This window comes from Sciurus vulgaris (genome assembly GCF_902686455.1).
Source record: "Sciurus vulgaris genome assembly, chromosome: 6".
Taxonomy (NCBI): Eukaryota; Metazoa; Chordata; class Mammalia; order Rodentia; family Sciuridae; genus Sciurus; species Sciurus vulgaris.
In genome coordinates, this window is record NC_136466.1 from 109,604,665 (window position 1) to 109,625,265 (window position 20,601).

Consider the following 20,601-nt stretch of genomic DNA (forward strand, 5'->3'; position numbering starts at 1 on the left):
CAACAACATTGTCTGATGGTTTCTTGATAGTTTCTGGCTCATCTAGACCCCTCTGACATCTGCCAAGAAGAGGCCCACATACCTGTGAGGGCACACACCAGCTAGGTGAGAGGTTGTTATGGTTTGGATCTGAACTGTCCTAGGGATACATGTTTGAAGGGTCCCCAACACAGCATAGTCCAGAGGTGGGGCTTTTTGGAACTGATTGGATCATGAGGGCCCTGACCTTATCAGTAGATTAATCCATTTGATGGATTAATAATTTGAATGGACTACTTGGAGATGGTGAAAACTGTAGGCAGGTGGGGCATGATTAGAGGAATTAGGTTACTGGAGACAGAGGCTCTCCTGTCATTGGACCCTCTCTCTGCTTCCTGGTTGCCATGAGCTGAGTTGCTTGCCTTTGCTATGTCTTTCTGCCATGATGTTCTGCCTTACCCCAGGCCCAAAGCAATGGAGTCAGCTGACCACAGCCTGAAATCTCTGAAACCATGAGCCAAGATAAACCTTTACTCTTCAAAGTTGTTACTGTGGGGTATTTTTGGTCACAGAGGTGTAAAATCGACTAACAAAGAGATAGCTCTCTGGGCATTGAGCTCTTCCTACTCCAGTTCACCACTTAGGGGCTGGAAAGAAAGTTGGCCATTATCTTTTCATTTTTTTAGACTGTCCTTTGGACTTCTTGTGGTCAGTGTGACAGTCATTGAGTTTGTCTCAGGCTATTTGGCCAGTCCAGGTAGGTGGGTCTCTGCATCATATACTGGGTTCTGGTTGAGATATAAAACTTCAATTTCCAACTTGCCAGTTCTGTAGGGGAGAATAAGGCTTTATCAAGATCGCCTGGCAGAAAGCATTATTTATAAACCCATCTGCTTATCACCAAGCAGAGTGTTATCTTTGCTGAGGAAGGTCTTTAAGATTTCTCTGCTAATATTTGCTTCATCATTTCAGATAGTCTTCAGCTAGGCCTGACCAGACAGTTATTTCTGGCTGGGAACAAATTCTGTGTTCAGAATATTGCTCGGCTCTTTGTTCCTTTCCCTGCTACACTGCCCACCTCCTAGCCTGACTCATCTCTTCTAGAACCTTCGCTGTCCTTCCTCAAACCACTGGGAGTGATTTACTAAGTGCATTTCCCAGCCAGTTCCCAGACACTGGCTGGAGAGACCAATTTACAGGAACAAACTGTCCCCAGTGCAACTGGGTCATGCGCCAACATTCACTCGAGAATCAGTCATTAGAATTCACACTGGTTTTTTCCTCATAGCAACAATGGTGTGGGGAGGGTTTCAGGATATCCTCCACAAGCCATGTAATCAATAACAAAGCTGAATTGTGATACTAATGAGGGATCTAGGGACAGACTGTATGTAGGAGTGAAAGAGGGAATTTGTGGGTGGTGGGGTGGGAAGGGAGGATAGGAGAAATAGTACTGAGGAAAAGAAGGATCCCCCACTCCCCAGTGACACACACTCTATTAATACATTGCTAGTCCGAGGCCACAGTTAGTAGTAATCAGGTCTTGGGCATGCTGTCTCTTGTGGCATTAGAGCTACAAATGACCGGAGTTTGTGATCTGACCCATGATAAGTAAACTCACACCAGCTTGTGTAGCAAATAGAAAGGCAGTTACTCACCAACACTGCTGTCTATCAAGCCCCCTAGATAAGCTTGTTGCTCCCAGAGCACTTCCTCTCTGGAAGCGAACTGCAAGGGAAGCTGGGGAGAATAAGAAAGTGATGTGGTGGGCTTCTATTAAATTAGGGCATCAATTGCCACAGAACTGGCCAGAACAGTTTTAGACTTCTCCTTGGACCACGCTGTGCATAGTGAAAGCTTGGAACTTTCTCCTTCATTTTCTCTTTCTTGGGCTTTCTTGTCCTTTGCCAGACATATTCTGGCTCTAGCTGCAGTGATACAGGTGGAGTACTGCTTATTGGAAATGTTTGGGACCAGAGGAGTTTCGGATTGGGGATTTTTTTCATATTTTGGAATATTCACATATCTGTAATGAAATATCTTGGGCATGGAACCCATTTTCGATGACAAAATTAACTTGTATTGCATATATACCTTATTCCAATAACTTGAATATAATTCTATACAATATTTCTAATAATTTTATGCATAGAACAGAGCCTCATGGTGTGAAAATTTTCCACTTGTGGCATCACATCCACACTTTCAGAGTTTCAGATTTTGAATGTTTGGATTAGGGCTATTCAATAATTATCTTCTATCAGATCAGAATCAAAATTGGTAGACTTGGAAGCCATTCTGATTCTTTAAAGTTTAGATAATATTCTGTGTTCTGATCCAACATGTGAAGATTTTCAGGTTTAGCAGGAAACAATTAAATTTCTATGTTCTCAGGGATCTCTACAATCCAATGTTTCCCGTCCCCTGCACACATGTTTGCTGTCTCAGATCCTTTGCAGAAGTAGCAGAAGTCTAAAGTAGAAGAAAATACATAAAGAAACATAGTCACCTACTCCTTTATGTCCTTAATTAAATTCCCTTTCTGTTATAGAAAATTATCTCAGCTGGATGTTAGAAAGGCGAACAAACTCATTTGTGCTAGTGTGTGAATGGCTAGCCAATCCTTGTGACAACTTCCTTATAGTGTTTTTCTATTTAAAAGAGGGTATATAGTGAAGCATATGTATATTTATCCAGTAGGATTTCTGGCAGTAGAAAGAGTTATTCACAGAGCAGAAGAGTTTGGGAGGTTTGTAGGAAAGATTTCGGGTTCGAGCTGTGTTTTGCTCTGTAATTCAGCTTCTTGGTTGGTTAGAGCATTGTCTTTTCTTTCTGAACACCAACCAAAGAGATTGGCAAGACTCCAAACTCATGTATGTCAGTACAAACAAGGCTTCCTCCTTGTTGGTATGTTGAATCAAAGAGAGGCCCCTTAGCTTCATTTCACCTTTCGTTCACCTCTGTGGGTCAAGTTTCTCATCTTTTCCCAAGTGCTCTTCCTTTCTTCCTTCCTTCTTCCCTCCCTATTCCCCTCCCTCTCTCTCTCCACTCCCCTCCCCTTACTCCTCCTCCTCCTCCTCCTCCTCCTCCTCCTTCTCCTCCTCCTCCTCCTCCTCCTTCTTCTTCTTCCTTTCTCTCTGTCTCTCTCTCTCTGTCTCTCTCTGTCTCTCTCTCCCCCTTCCTCCCTCCCTCCCTCTCTCTGGCATAGATAATAAAAATGAGCCTAGAATCTTGACAATGAAAGCATCTCTCTCCAATCATTTAGCCTCTGTTTTCTCTCCTGCCTTTCTCTTCCTTCACCTGGACTTCAGTCCCAGGATCCGACTATATCCTATTTCTTTGTTGCCTAGCAACATGGTTTGATGCTGACTTTGCTGGGTGAGTTTCTCTTTTACTACCTTTTAGATTTCTCCTCTCACGTAAGAAGAACTTTTCTAGCACAAGCTTCTACACTCTGACCCTCATGGCTGGATATACAGAAGCCCCCAGTGGGGGCTTCCAACCAACAGAAAGATAAATTGCATACTCTCTTTACTGGGTGATTTGGTGACAGCATGGGCTCTGTAGCCGAATCTAGACTAATTCCCAGCTCTGCCTCTGGACTAAGAATAATGGTCTTTAGCTAGGAGGGGCTAGGAAATTACATAGAACAAGTATTTTTTTTAAATCTCCACATTGTTTACTCTTTTTTTCCCCCATTGCTTAGCCTTGCAATGCAAGCATATTGCTTGTGAGAGTTAGTCAGAATGACCTCTGAGGACCTCAGCTCTTCTTTTGTTCAATGAACCTTGGCTCCAAATGAGGCAAACCCAAAGGGAACAGCACCCCTTGGGACCGTGGGGTGTAATTTGAATTGCATTCTGCATCCTCCCTCAGAGGCCAACTGAGATTTTTGTTCTAGCTACTCTACTGCATTAAATTGATTCTTTGTCATTAGCTCTAAGACTCCTCATGGCTAAGGCGAACATTCAACAAATTAGGTCCATGAATATGTAAAAAAAATCTTTTTATTCATATCTGAACATTTAAGAAACCAATAATGTCAGTACAGACCAGCTGAAAATGTTTTCCACATGCAGACTTATTTTCATCTAATCAGTCTGTGAAAACTTTCAGCCAGGATCTACTGAGTGCCTATTAATAAGAGTGGTACTGTGCTAGGCCTCAGGGACATTGCCCTGAAGTAGAAAGGTCCACACCTGTTCTTGTGGATTCTGAAATGCAGAAGACTGAGCTTTCTCTAACCAGACTGGGCATGCCTAGGGCTTGGCTTTTCTCTGCCTGGAACATTCTTCTCCCAGATCATCATGGAAATACTCTTCCAATTGCCTGGGATCACTGCCCAGTGCTACCTCTTCAGAGAAGTATTCCCTGACTTTGAAGGGGTACTCCTGACCCTCAAAACCAGCATCTTCCTCCATCCACTCTTTTCACCCAGCTTGATTTTTATTCATAGCACTTATCACTATTTGACATCTTATATATCTGTTGTTTAATTTTTAATCTGATAGTAACTGAGTGCTAGCAGCATTTGAGAGGAATTTCTGACTGTCTGGTCCAGAGCTACATCCCTAGCACATAGCCCCTTGTCTCTCAATAACTATTTGTAAGATAAATGAATTTACATTTTATTGATGAGATTTTGAAGCTTAGAAAGATTTAATGACTTATTTGAAGCTGCCCAGGTAGAGGTGCCAGAGATAGGATGTGAACCCCTCATCCAATGCCAAAGCTAATATTCTTTTTGGCACGTGTGTGTATGTGTGTGTGTGTGTGTGTGTGTGTGTGTGTGTCTTTCATTCTTCTCCAGTAAGCTTTCAGATTTGCCACAGCAAGAACTATTTGTATTACATCTTGTAACCTAAAAGCTTAAAGTGCCTGACACGCGGAAGAGATTCTATAAATGTCAGATGAAAAATATACAGTCTGCTAATGGATGATGGCTTGAATAGACAGAGGAGCACGTTTCCTATGAGGACACTGTGCAGACATAGGCACAAAGGCCTAAGAAACACAGTGGGAATGGCAGAAGGAAAACGCCTTCTTAAGGGGTTAGCTTATTACCAGGGGCGACTTAGTGTGAAAAATAAAGTCTATTGAATGAATATAATCATTGCACATTCCCTTTTAGCAGCTGGAATCCTTGTCCTACACCTTGCCTCACAGAGCTCATGCAAGTTTAAATGCCTGAAATGCTTTGCTAATCTTCCAAAGACTTCATTATCACGAGATGCAGTCAGGATGAAACGTGCTTGTCTTTAAAACAAGGTCAGAAGGCAAGCTGAGAACACTACAGACTGGCCACAGGACTCAGCACTGGTTCTGAATGTCCACCAGACAACAGATGCAAAGATTACGTTAGCAGAGAGGGTTTGATGTCAATAATTCCAGTGAGTATGGAGGCATCGGAACCATAGAAAGATTGAATGTGTTATTTAACGGCAGCACTCAGGACCCTCAAAGGGAAGTAACAGTTTGGTAGAAGATGGTGGTGAATAACCAAATGATCTATTTTTCAGAACCAATTTCTTTTTGTTACCAACATTTTGGTTTTCTTGCTGCAGGAATCCTTGCTTTATGCAGCACAAGAAGGAGGAAGGAAATGTAACCAGAGCCCTCCTTTGGGATTGGTCCATCTAAGCCAAGATAGTGAGCTCCTCCCCACTGTCTGGCTAGAGGGGCAGCCATTGTTTTCTCCCAGCATCAGGGGTGTTCACAGTGACACTCATGGCCATGGGAATTTAGTCACTTATAATGTATTCCTTATGCAGGTTAAAATGATCCCCATTCTGCCTCCCGGTTTGCATCCCCTCTTCCTTCATCACTCATCCTCAGCCACGCTGCTCCTAAACATTGTTGTTGATTTTCATTAGCTCTGAATCAAAGAAAATGGGCAGCCTGATAGGAAGATATTATACCAGGGAAGTAATATTTCAAAACTTAATTACTCGTCTCTATAAAGATGCGGCTGCCTGCCTCCCACTGGCTCAGAACCTCCTTGGGGCACCAACGGGCAGCTAGCTCAAAGGTCTGCTGAAGGCAAAGAGGCAGGGGACACCGAGAGCACCAGTGAGCAGGTGCTGAGAGGTACGTGGAGAAATAAGCACCCCGAAGACCACATCTGAGCATGAAATGGGCATTCCCCAGCTGGCCAGGCAGCCCCTGAATAATTCCCACTAGGACACATGCAAACTGCACAGTTAATAAAACATGTTGAGAAACTTTCCCAATAGAGATACAGATTTGCTGCTGGTGGGACATGGGGGGTCAATAGTACCTCATTCAAAATTGGTGGAAATGTGAATTTTTGTTACAGCTTTTTGGAAGGCAATCTGAACACAGATCTCAAATGGAAAAAGACAGCTGTTCAGAGAGGCCTTTTTTGACCATCCTTCCCAAGGCAGCACACCCAGATAGTCTCTATGTGAGTCTGATTTCATTTTCTTCATGTCATTTCCTACTATCTGAAATTATGCATATAGAATAAGTTGAAGTATGTCCTCTTTAAAAACATATGTCCTCTTTCTATAGCTTTATTGGAGTATAGTTTGAAATACACTAACATTTAAGTGTATGGTTGATGATTTTTGGGAAAAAAGTATACACCTATGCAACTGTCACAACATTCAAATTTCAGAACACTTCTGTCATCCTGAAAATGTGTGGACAATCATAATTGGATCGCCCTTTTAAAAATCCGATCTATCAGTCTGTGTCTTTTTAGTGAAGTGCTCAGTGCATTCACAGTTAGTATAATAGTGGATATGTTTGAATTTATATACGCCTTTTTGCAATTTGTCTCATCTCTCCTTTGTTGAGAGATGTTTGTCCTTCTGAAACTGCTTTACTAGGATGTTTTTGTGTTTTTGCTTGCTTACTTGTTCTTTGTTGTTGTTTATTAGTGCTAGAGATTGAACCTAGGGCCTCACACATGCTGATGCCAGGCAAGGGCTCTACCACTGAGCTGAGCTGCATCCCCAACCCCAACTGCCTTGCTTCTGACTTTGTGCTATATAAGTGTTTTTATCATGCATTTTAACTCTTCTACTGATTTTTAGTTATATGTCCTTGAATTATTTTTTTGGTGGTTACTCTGGAGATTAAAATATGCATCCTTATCTTATCATAGCCTACTTTAAATACCAAATTACTTTCAATGAAACAGTTCATTTGCCCCAGCATAGCTGCAGTCCACTCCTTTCCCGTGCTGCTATTGTCACATATGTTATCTTTTCAGCCTGAGGATATTTCTTGTAGCACAATCTTATTCATGCTGTATTTATCTTGAAATATTTTTATTTTGCTTTCATTTTTGAAGAATACTTTTGTTGGCTATAAAACTATTGATTTATAGTATTTTGTATACTTTGAAAATGTTTATCCAACATATCTGACCTCCACTTTTTATGAGAATTCATGGTTACACGCCATGTGATTGTTGTTATTCTCTTGCTGCTTTCAAGATTCTCTCATTATCTTTGCTTTCAGGGGTTGGAGTATGATGGATCCAGGTGTGGTTTTCTCTGTGTTTATACTGCAGGGATGCATTGAGCATCTTGGGATCTTAGGGAGAACCCTCAGGAGCCAGTTTAAAAAAAAAAAAAAAAACAATCTGAGCAGAGACAGCAATTTCACATCATGGGAAGACAAATTTTACAGTTTTATTTTAAATAATTGAATTTCCTATAAAAACAAACAGAAAACCAAAATATTAATTTCCAGAAAGAAAAAAAAAAAGATCCAGACTTGTTACTGGATTAAGTTAATGTTTTCACCAAGCTTGGAAAGTTTTGTGTGATTAGGTTTTCCAATATTTTCCTGTCTCTTTCTCTGTCCTTCTAAAACTCCAAATACACATATACTGTAATAATTTACCATAGATTTCTCAGCTTCTGTTTTTCTTCCATCTTTTGTTCTGTGTGTGTTTTTTTTTTTAATTCTATATTCAAGTTCACCAATTCTTTCCTTTGGTTTCACAAATTTGCTGTTGAAGTCATTTAGTTGAATTTTCATTTTAGTTAGTGTATCTTTTAACTTTAGAGTTTCCATTTGATTCTTTTTAGTTTCAGTTTCTGTACTGAAGTCTGTGTCTGGTCATGCATTATTAGTATATTTTATTTGTTTAAATAAATATTTTTTCAATTCTTTGAATATATTTCAAAAAACTGTTCACTTTTGAAATATCTTTGCTCAATCCACTGTCTGTACATACGTGGAATCAGTTTTTATTGACTTCATTTTTTCCTGAGTATGAGTAACACTTTACTGCTTCTTTGCAGATCTAGTAATTTGGGGTTTAAGCCTGGATGTTATAGATAACAGACTAGCAAATTTAGACTTTTGTTTTATTTTTTCTGGTAATTGCTTTTTCAGTTTCATAGGTAATTTAATTGTCTGGACTAAAGCTGCACAATCTTTCTCTCCTATGATGTGAACTTGCTGGTGTCCCTGCTCAGATTTTCTTTCTTTCTTTCTTTTTTTTTTTTTAAACTTTACTCCCTAGGGTTCTCCCTGTGCCTACATTGTTTAGAGGTCAGCCAACATTTAGTGCAGAGGGATGTGCTCAGACCCTAAAGCCAGTAAGACTTCCACCTTCTGCCCCAGAGAAAATTGGCAAGCCTCCCAGACTTTCACTTTTCACCAGGCTCTCTGATATCTCCTGTGCACACATGTAGCATTATTGTATTAGCAGTCACACAGGGATGTGTAGAGAATTCATTATTTCAGTTCTTATATGCCTCTTCGGCTTCCAAAATCTCCCCTCTTAAATTTCTAGCAGTTTTCCCACCAGCTCTAAACCAAACCTACCACTTCTTGCCAGTAAAGCTGCAGAGTTTCCCTTCAAAGCTGTGAGTGATAGATTCCTTGCCACCTCCGCCCACCTCAGACAAGCTCACAAACTCACTGTTCTGTGGAAGGAAATCACCCATTTGCACTGCCATTCCTAGAACTGGAGTCAGATATGTTTTTTTCTGATATAACCTTTATGTGCTATCCCCATGCCTTTTGTTTGTTTGTTTGTTTGTTCTAAAACCAGGGAACATCCTCTTTACTAGGGAGTTTTGCTGAACAAGTTACTGGAATTTTTCTCCGTACTTTAGATATAAGCTCACAGCTGTTGGATGTTCACAAAAAATATCTGTGAGTCCTAAAGACTCAGGCTGTGACTCCTCTCAGCATGTTAGTGGGTTCTTGAGGTTTATGCCACAGCTTTTTCTGGTAATTCTTATTCTTCAACATGCATTTTGGCAAAAGTTACAGGACATGGTCAATAAGAAGTTTCAATGGAAGCATGGGTCAGAGAAGAATGAGAAGAGAACCAACAAGAAGCATTTTTGAGGGATGGTCTATGGGTAAGTACGTGGAAAGCTCAAGACCAAAGTTTGCCCCTGGGCCTCCCAGAACTGGTCCTACTCTGGAACCTCAAGTCCTACAGCAGAACCCTTTTCTTCTTGTAGTTCTTTCTTTACCCTCACATCTTATAATGTCAGAAAGCATTCCCATACATTTAGAATCATACCATCTTTGCATTTTTATAGACCTCACTTTAACACTGACTTGAGATTGTGGTTTTCATTGCACAAAGATTTTTATCTATAATTCAGTATGATATGAATTCTATAATTAGAGGAATTTCAGGTTTCACATCTTATTGCATCCATTTTGTTATAGTTTTATTGTTCTATTATTTTTTATTTCACCTATGTTTTCAAGCATATTCACTTTAAATTATCTATCTATCTATCTATCTATCTACCTATCTCTCTATCCATCTATCCTATGGATTGAACCTAAGGACACTTTACCACTGAGCTATGCCTCCAGCCTGCCCCCTTCCCTTTTAGTAAAGATAGGGTCTTACTAAATCAGTGAGGCTGGCCTTGAACTTGCAAACTCCTTGCTTCAGCCTCCTGAGTCACTGGAATTATAGGCATGTACTACAGTGCCCAGCAGTTTTAAATTGTTTACAACATCTTGCATTTTTGTTCAATCTCTACATTACCTGTAATTATGTCACATTTATGTGGGTGGACTGAGAGGGCACGTCATTTACTAAAGCCATTTGGAAGATACTGGTGAGAGGGCACTTGCATTGCAAAGACATTCAGGGCTTTCTCCTGAGTAGGCCTGCACTGATGGTAGGAGAGGTAGTCACTGAATTGGCATCCTTAATATCTGTCATGCTCAATAGGGCCCCAAATTAAAGAGGCCAGTGGTGGCATTTAACCACCAAAGAGCTACTATTAGTGTACTGACTGGCAAGGAGAAAGGCGGCCAAGAGGTCTTGATCGGTAGGGAAGTATGGAGATGGCAAATAGAATGCAGTGCCCCTAATGGCATGTCACTGTTCAGTGCTAATTAACATGAGCTGAAAGAAGGCAAGAATAGAGAAGCAGAAGCGTGATTGCAGTTAGCCCAATAAAAGTCAAGATCACTTTCTCAGTTGTTAGAAGTAAGCCAGTTTTCTGATCTGAAAACTATTGATTCAAGGGGTAGCCAGGCCCCAAGAAAAAAAGACTTATAAGCATACACTGCAATAATTTCTCTATTTCTTGACTAAAGGTACCTTCAGCCATTTACTCATATGTGGGTATACTGGTGAAAGAGGGTGATCAGGTTGGATACCACATTTGAGTAGCTTTCCTACACAGAGACATCATCTCATCATGCTCACCTGGTGGAGTTGGGGCCAGTGGGGGCCAGGTAATAAATGAAATCCTGAATGAAATTACAGTGGGGCAACTGACCCAGTCATGATCATTTCCACAACCTCTGTGTATACATTTGGTATCAACATGTCTGACATTTGGTTCTTGGTGTATGAGATAAGAGCTACCACAGTGGGGAAGACCAAGGAGATACTTCTGAAACAGCCTCCCCGCTCCAAACCAGTCCATTTAAAAATGCACATCCCATTTCACAGAGATAGCAGATAATAGTGCTACCACTGAACATAGAAAAAACACCAACGTGGCAGTCTTTATTATATGTCATTTAATCAACCAGCCTAGCACTTCTACACAAACAAGATCAATCTGCTTCCTGGCTTGCAGATAGCCATTCTTCTCATTATATCCCTACCTGGCAGAGAGCAGAGAGTAAGAGGAAGCCCTTGTGCCTCTTATAAGAGGCATGATCTCATTTATGAGGTTTTATAACAATTATCTTCCAAAGATCCCACCCCTCATCACAGGGAGGTTAAGATTCCACCATATGAATAGAGGAAGAGGGACGGACAGCATTCAGTCTATAACATCTACACCTAAGCCATACAGTCTACCAGGCCCCATAGTGTTGGAGGTATCAGCAGTGTGAAAGATATAGTGTGGAATATACAGCAGTCCTCTGTGGAAGAATTATGGCGCAGGCCTCAGAGGTTCTAGAGCAAGGTTATGCCATGGTAGCAGAGAATTACAAGCTTTTTGTAAGGTCATGGCATGACCTTGAGTCTTAATAGAGATAAAATTAATTTTTTTCATTGTTTTTTGTTTTGTTTTGAAGCACAGTGACTCAGCAGCTGGACACCCTATTATGATCTGAGTCTATCAGATCTGTCAAGTCATAAAGTTGGACAGACCCTGGCATGGTCTATTGTAAGCTAGAAATATTGCAGCTTTAAGCCTACATAGGGCCAGAGGGTACATATGTGAATAGATTGCCTACAATTCCACATCACTCTCTAGGATGGCTCCATCTCTCATCTCTTGCCTCTGAGCTCATATGATCCTCTGAGAAAGGAGGAAAAAGATTGAACTTGGTGTATATCTGGGCTAACATGATATGAGGAAGCAAGCTAAAAACAGACAGTGCTGTGTTACATCCATATTTGGGGGTGACCTTGACAGGCAGTGAAAAGAGAATAATTTCCCAGTAGGTGAAGCTGCAAGTGGCACCCCTAGTCATTTACAATGAGTAGAAGAAGTAGCCTGAGGTAAGAATGTATGTATATATTCATGGATTGTGTCCAGTGACCTGGCTGATTGGTCAGAGCCCTGGAAGGAAAACAAATGGAAGATCAGAGACTGTGTGGGTAGAGGTGTGTGGATTGACACATGGGACTGGGAACAGCATGTGAAGATTTTTATATCATGTTTTAACACCCACCAGAAAGCATTCGCCATCGAATAACAAACAAAATGACTCAGGTAGTTGACATTAGCCAAGCCTTCATCATTGCCACCCCAAAACTGGAATCGAGTGCATGATCACAGTTGCCATGGTGGCAGAGATGGAAGCATCTGTCCAGGGAACCCATCTCACAGCAAACAATTTGTGGGCTAGGGCCATTGGCCATGGGCTACACCATACAGGCTACAGCACACAGTGGCAGGCAGCCTCCTAGACATAGCAGTGGAAGACTGACGGCGTGGCTGAAATCACAGCACAGATTCCCATTTGCAGAGGTCAGTCTAACCACTGCTTCTGAGTATACCAACTGGAAGCAGCCATTAATATTTAGACTTAGACATTGTACTATTCTTAGAGGTTTAATCCTTGGGGATCCTTCCATCTTGAAAGAGCCAAAGCTTTCCTCCCAGTGCTACCTATTGACTATGGATTTGGTTTTCCTGCCTGTATAGTTTCAGTTAGCTCCACAATTTGGAGGTTTACAGAATGCCTGATACACAATATGAAAACCCACACAGCACAGCTATCTAGAAGGCCCATTTCACAGCCAAGGATATATGGGAATAGCTTCTTGACCATGGAATGCACCAATTATACCAACATTGCACCCCACCATGGACAGCAGTCTCCCAGAACACAGGAAAGAAATAAAAACTGAAGTGGCAACTGATAGGCAAGGATACAGGCCATCCCTTAGATTGTAGTATATACTAAACCAGAGACCTGTATAGGGTACTGTGCTCCCAATAGGAAAAATTCTTGAGTCTGGGAACCAAAAGGGAGGAAGTAGGAGTGACTCCATTTACTATCACACAAAATGACCCATGACAAACTTTGTGCTTCCTATCCTTACAACTCTGAGCACTAAAATGTCAGAGGTTTGGGTCTCTAAAGGGGGTACTCTCTTGTCAGAGCATAGAATAAATATCCTTTTGATCAAATCATGGTTGTTTCCAGGACACATTGCTCAAGATCCAGTAGGAATCTAGTGTCTAAGATCCAGCAGGAAAAAGAATCATTATTTAGGAAGGAGTAATTGACTCTGATTAGAAGGTGTCCAGACTATTCTTACACAAGAGAGAAGAAAGTGTGTGGACACCTGCTGACCCAATGAGGCACTTCCTGGTATTCTTTTGTTTAATTTCCACCTTGAATGGACACATGCAATTAACCTGAACTGAGAAGTCTCAAACTCTTCAATGATGAACGCTTTAGCCATACCAGCTACCAATACCTACAAAAAAGTTTGCTGAGAATAAGGAAAACAGAATGGAGAGTAAAGAAAAGAGAGGATGCATATCAGTTGCAACTTCTTGACAACTGTGCAACAAAGGCTATCATGATCCCACTAATCTCTAATTTCTAAGTTTTCTCTGAAAGAAAGTGTCCCATAGTTGCTCCCTGAACCTACACAGAGTACCTGTGAGACACAGGATGGTCTGTGGTGGCCATGGAGGCACACTGGTCAGATATTCCCAGATTGCTTACTGTGGGAATCATAGTTGATTGACAACTTTTAGTCTCTGCCTCTCTGTCTGCTGCCATACAATGACAGAGTATGGTGGAACATAGGACCAGCAGTCCATTTTGGCCCAATGTCAGACACTCAGGTGAATAACCTTTGTTAATGAATCCCTCTCCATCTTGACCAAGACTTTCTTAAAATTATTTTGTATTCTGAGAGTCTACCTGCACTACCTTTTCCTCCTTCCTTCCCTTCACAGGTCTCAAACCTGCATTGCAACCTGAATGTGTCTACCTCCTCGAGCTCCTTCCATCTTTATCTTTCATAGACACTTCCCCACAATAATTGCCTGTATATCTAATCCCATATTGGTGTCAACTTTTCAGAGAATGCAAACCAGCCCTATTGTAAGGTCTTTCATTACCTATGAAGTGATATTATATTAATTCAAGATATATTGAGTCAAAGATGCCCATTGTTTCCCTAGAGCAACCACTAACAACATAAAACAAGGACACATGGTGAAAAAGCCAATGAGTGAGATAAAATGGAATATTTTTTAAAAATTCTCAATTAGTCCAAGATAAGTAAAGAGAAAAAATAAACAAAGGAACCAAGAAAGAAGAAATAAATAGAAAAGAAGTATCAAGATGGCAGGATTAAACCCAGCTATATCAATGGAATGTAAATAGACTCACTATGCCAATTAGAAGGCAGAGATTATCAGACTGAATAAAAAGAATCCACTCATATATTGTTTACAAGAGATATGCTTGAAGTGTAAAGATGTGAAAATTTTAAATCGTAAAATAGAAAAATTGTACCATACAAACTAATTATAAGAAAACTGATGTGGTCTTATAATACCAGGCAAAATGAACTTCAAGTTAAAAGACAATTCAGGAACGAAGAGGGACATTTTATAATGATAAAAATAGCCAATTAATTAAGAAAACAAAAGCAAAACTCCCAAACCGATATAGCCAAATTAAAAACTAAACAAATCTACAATCATGGGTAGAGGTTATAACACCCCTCTTTTAGCAAATGAAAGAAAAGGTAGATTGAAAATCATTAACTCTATAGCACTGCAGTTTGAAAACCACAGAGTGTTGATTGAGGCTGGTCATTTCTGTGTCTGTTTTCATGGCTGATTTTGCAGTTCAGAAACAGGGTTGAGTAGTTGCCATAGAGAATACATAGTACACAAGGATGGAAATGTTTACTTTCTGGTTGTTACAGGACAAGTTTGGACTTCTGGTATAAAAGATTTGAAGAGCTCAGTCAACCAACTTATCCTAGTTGATAATTTATAAAATACTCACCCACCAATTAAGGAGTTTACATTCTTTTCTAGTATCCATGAAATGATGTGTTGAGCAGTATAAAAAAAGTCTCAGTACATTTCAAGTGATTGTATGTATTTCATCTCACCATAATACAGTTATCAATCAATAATAAAAATATCTATAAAAATCTTCAATTAGTACTTTAGCAAAGTATTGTCTAAGTAACTCAGGGGTCAAAGAGAAAATCATAAAAGAAATTAGAAAATATTTTGAACTGAATGGAAACAAGAGCATGACGTCAAATTTGTGGAAATGCAGCTTTGGAAATTCTTAGAAATGAATTTGTAGCATTAAATATTTAAAGTAAAAATAAGTATAAAATCAATGATCTAAACTTGCACCTAGAAACTAGAAAAAGATAAGCAAATTAAATCAAAAAGGTAAAATATAAAAACATAAATATAACAGTGGAAATTGGTGAAACAATAAAAATACAAATAATTGACAAAATCAATAAAGTCAAAAGTTCCTTCACTGAGAAACAGGTAAAGTCAGAGCAAACTGAATCAAGAAAAAAAAAAAGCAAATTAACAATATTAGAAATGAGAGAAGGCATCACTACAGTTCCTATAGACATTAAAAGGATTACAAAATATCATAAGAAAATTTTAGTGCCAATAAATTTGGCAATTTTAATGACATAGACAAATCTATAGAAAGATATAACTTACCAAAGTTAACATAAGATGATATACAAATATGAATAGCTGCATACTTATCAAAGGAATTGAATTCATAATAACCTTCACAGAAAGAAATCTCCCGACTGCATGGTTTTATTGATGAGGTCTATTTAACACTTCAGCAAGAAATTATATCAACCTCATGTCAGCTGTCAGAATGGAGATGGGAAGGAGAAATCTTCCCATTTTAGAAGGGTCAGCATTACCAAAAACTGACAATTATACTACAGAAAAAATTTACAGACCAATATCCCTCATAAACCTAAATGCAAAAATCTTCACCAACACTGCAATGTAGAACAAGCAATATATAAAGAGGAGAACACTTAAAGACCAAGTGTGAGATTGTTACAGGAAGTCAAAGTTGATTTAATATTAGCAAATCAATAAAAGTTAGCCTATTAAGAGTCCAGTAGAAAAAAACATGATTAGATCAACAAAGGCAAAAGAAGCATTTGACCAAAATCTAACATTCATTTGCAATAAAAATAAAAGCTCTCAAGAAAGTAGGCAATCTCACAAAGGCTATCTACAAAATAATTATAGGTAATATGATATAATAAAAGTAAAATATCAAATGCCTTTTCCCCTAGGACCAATAACAAGGTAAGGACATTTGTTCAAAGAAGACACACTCAGCCTTGTAATGGGGATCCCAACCAGGAAAAGAAAGATAAAGAAATATTTGACATCTGTCATCCCAGCTACTTAGGAGGTTGGGCAGGAGGATCACAAATTCAAGGTTGGAATGGACTACTTTAGGGTGACCCCTGCCTTAAAATAAAAATCAAAAGTGCTGGGAATGTAGCTCAGTGGTAGAGTGTTTGCTTATCATGTGCAAACTTCTGTGTTGAATCCCCAGCACCAAAAAACAAACAAACAAGAAAAGGTGGAAGGCTTGGTAAAGAAGTAAAATTGTCTTTATTCACAGAAGTAGTTGTATGCCTAGATAATCTGATTTCAAGGGAACCTACCCCAAACTATTAAAACTAATACAAAAAGTTAGCAAGCTCATAAGATACCAAGTCAGTATATAAAAACCAATTGTATATCCCTGATGAACAGAGATGCAAAAATTATCAATACAATTCTGGCAAAATACAAAAACATATTAAAAAGATAGTGCACCAAGATTAAGTGGGGTTCATCCCAGGGATGCAAGGTTGGTTAAGCATATGGAAATCAATAAACATAATTCATCACATTAATACTCTTAAAGACAAGAATCATATGATCATCTTAAAAGATGCAGAAAAAGCATTTGACAAAATATAGCACCCCTTCATGTTCAAAATACTAGAAAAAATAGGGATAGTAGGAATATACCTCAACATTGTAAAAGCTATATATGCTAAACCCAAGGTAAACATCATTCTAAACAAAGAAAACTTGAAAGCATTCCCTCTAAAACTGGAACAAGACAAGGATGCCCTCTTTCACCACTTCTATTTAACGTCATCTTTGAAACTCTAGTCAGAGCAATTAAAAGAAAAAAATTAAAGGAATATGTATAGGAAAAGAAGAACTCAAATTATCGCTATTTGTGGGTGTCATGATTATGTATTTAGAAGATCCAAAATATTCCACTAGAAATCTTCTAGAATAAATGAATTCAGCAAAGTAACAGGATATAAAATCAACCCACAAATCAAAGGTGCCCCTATACATCAGTGATGAATATACTGAAAGAGAAATTAGGAAAACTACCCCATTCACAATAGCCTCAAGAAGAAAAAATACTTGGAAATCAATATAACAAAAGAGGCAAAAGACCTCTACAATAAAAACTACAGAACACTAAAGAAAGAAATTGAAGAAGATCTTAGAAGATGAAAAGATCTCCCATGCTCTTGAATAGGCAGAATAAATATTGTCAAAATGACCATACTACCAAAAGTGTTATACAGATTTAATGCAATTCCCATTAAAATTCCAATGACATTCTTCTTGGAAATAAAGAGAGAAATCATGAAATTCATTTGGAAAAATAAGAGACCCAGAATTACCAAAACAATCCTAGCAAGAAGAGTGAAGCAGGAGGCATCACGATACCAGACCTTAAGCTGTACTACAGAGCCATAGTAACAAAAACAGCATGGTATTGGCATCAAAACAGACACAAAGACCAAGAAAAGAGGATACAGAGACAAACCCACATAAATATAGTTATCTCATATTAGACAAAGGTGCCAAAAACATTCATTGGAGAAAAGATAGCCTCTTCAGTAAATGGTGCTGGGAAAACTGGAAATCCATATGTAACAAAATGAAATTAAACCCCTATCTCTCACCCTCACAAAACTCAACTCAAAGTGGATCAAAGACTTAGGTACTAAAACAGAAACTCTGTGCCTACTAGAAGAAAAAGTAGGCCCAAATCTTCATCATGTCAGCTTAGAAACCAACTTCCTTAACTAGACTCCTAAAGCATGAGAAGTACAATCTAGCATCAATAAATGGGATGGATTCAAACTAAAAAGTTCTTCTCAGTAAAGGAAACAATCGATAACATGAAGAGAGAGAGCCTACAGAAGGGGAGAAAATCTTTACCACCTGCACCTCAAAAAACTAAACACACAAAAAACAAATAATCCAGTCAGTAAGTGGACAAAGGAATTGAAGAGACACTTCACAGAAGAGGAAATATGAAAGGTCAACAAACAAATGAAAAAATGCTCAACATTTCTATCAATTAGAGAAATGCAAACCAAAGCTACTCTAAGATTTCATCTCACTCCAGTTAGAATGGCAATTATCAAGAACATAAGCAACAATAAACATTGGCGAGGATGCAGGGAAAAAGGTACACTCATACATTGCTGATGGGACTGCAAATTGGTGCAACCACTCTGGAAAGCAGTATGGAGATTCCTCAGAAAACTTGGAATGGAACCACCATTTGACCCAGCTCTCCCACTCCTTGGTTTATACCCAAAGGTATATTTAAATCAGAATATTTAAATAGCTCCTTAGTATTGATGATTAAACAAATCAACAGCAATACAAACATTGACCAGAGTTGAGTATTCACTTCACAAAAGAAGACAGACAAATTATGTGCAGGCACATGAAAATAGGCTTGATATTACTGGTTAGCAGAGAAATGCCAATTAAAACCACAGTGAGAATCTACCTCTATCATGTCCATGGACCCACTAGGCTATGGCAGTGGAGTAGGTTGTGGGAAAGCCAAAAGTTCCTGAGACAGCCTGGGAGATATAGGATTTGTTGGGGAAAGCTTACGAGAGGTCACTGACTGCTCCGAGAAGAGTTCAGTGGTGATGGACTAAATGAACAGCACTTCCATCCCGACAATGCTTCACCTAGCAGGAACTCCTTTCCCTCATGGCATGTTGTCCAGTGATGACCGGTTGGAAGATTGACATGTATCCTTGTCCTCGGTGTGTGCCTATCCAGAGAAGAGTTTTATATGTTAAGTTGCCGAAGCAGTAACATCATCAGCATAAGCTTGCTTAGTTTGCTTCTGTAACCAGAATCCCAAGGAATAACTGTCCTGTTGTATGGGCAAGAAAAGTCCCTTTCCACAGATAACACTAACCTGCCCTAGTTCCCAGGTGTGCATAAGAGAAAGCCGATGTCATTCAAGATAATAATTATCTGGACTTTTCCACCTGGGCTTGCTCTTACTGTTCTCCTAACTTGGTTGGGTTTGGGGGAACAGAAAGGAGGATTCAGCAACATGGTGTTTTATTGTCCTCCTTTTCTTTATGGACATTACAACTTCACACCTAGGAGGGTTAAAATTATAAAAACTAACACCACCAAATATTCATGAGAATATACATTGCTAGGATAATCCTTTTAAAAAATTGCTTGGCTTTGTCTCATCAAATTATACATATACCTATCCTACAACCCTGAAATTCCATTCCTAAGTATTTACCCAGAGAAATGAAAACATATGCCCGCAAAAGCACTTGTGCAAGAACATTCATAGCTGCTTTAGTCATGATCAACAAAATCTAGAAACAACTGTCTACCAACAGAGTAGACAAGTTGTGACACATTCGTAAATGTAATCTACTCAGCAATACAAAGAAGTGAATCATTGAAACCTGTGATAAAATGAAGCTAAAAAACGAGAAGCCAAACAAAGAAGTCAGATGTAAAAGTGTACACACTTTTTATAATTCGATTTATATTAAAGCCAAAATAGTCTATGTTAATAAAAACCCAAACAGCAGGTATATCCAGAAAAAGATGAAGGATCATCAGGAAAGGGGTTCTGGGGAATATTTTGGGGTGGTGGAAATGTATATCTTGATTCAGGTTTGGATTAAATGAATATATTCATTTGTCTAAAATTCATCATACCACCTAAGACCTGTGCATTTCACTGCTTATGAATCATTAACTCTTAGAATGAAAAGAAACAAGAGATCTATTGAATACCTGCTGTAGTCAGGCATTGTTCCAGGTGCTAGGGATAGAGCTGATGCAAACTGACAAAAATAATCCTGCCCTTGTGGAGGGCAGATTATACCTCAGATGTACAGGTGTTTTAGTCAGCTATTTTGCTGCTGTGACTGCAAGATCTGACCAGAACAATTGTAGAGGAGGAAAAGTTTATTTGAGGACTCACAGTTTCAGAGGTCTTAATCCATAGAAGATGGGCTCCATTCCTCAGGGTTGAGGCCAGGCTGAACGTCATGGTGGAAGAGTGTGATAGAGGGAAGCAGCTCACATGATAATCAGAAAGCAGAGAGAGAGAAACTTCACTCTCCAGATACAAAATATATACCCCATAGCCACACCCCAGTGAGCCACTCCCTCCAACCACATCCCACCTGCCTCCAGTCACCACTCAGTTAATCCCATCAGGGATTAATTCACTAATTAGGTTAAGACTCTCTCAACCCAACCATTTCTCCTTTGAACCTTCTTGCATTGTCTCGCACGTGAGCTTTGGGGGACACCTCACATCCACACCATAACAACAAGTAAAATCTTGGTATGCTAAACTGAATCACTGCCA

At 39.2% G+C, this 20,601-nt stretch overlaps 1 long non-coding RNA gene across 1 annotated transcript in view; it reads right to left on the minus strand.

Annotated features, from left to right (window-relative positions):
• The window catches only part of LOC306664758, a 35,670-nt gene extending 15,345 nt beyond the window's left edge, over positions 1–20,325 (minus strand). Inside the window, exons 1-2 of the long non-coding RNA XR_013764791.1 lie at positions 20,209–20,325; positions 18,849–19,014 (exon numbers count right to left, since the gene is read on the minus strand). This is a non-coding gene — a long non-coding RNA (uncharacterized lncRNA). The remainder of the gene's footprint in view (positions 1–18,848; positions 19,015–20,208) is intronic.
• Between the last annotated feature and the right edge of the window lie 276 nt (positions 20,326–20,601).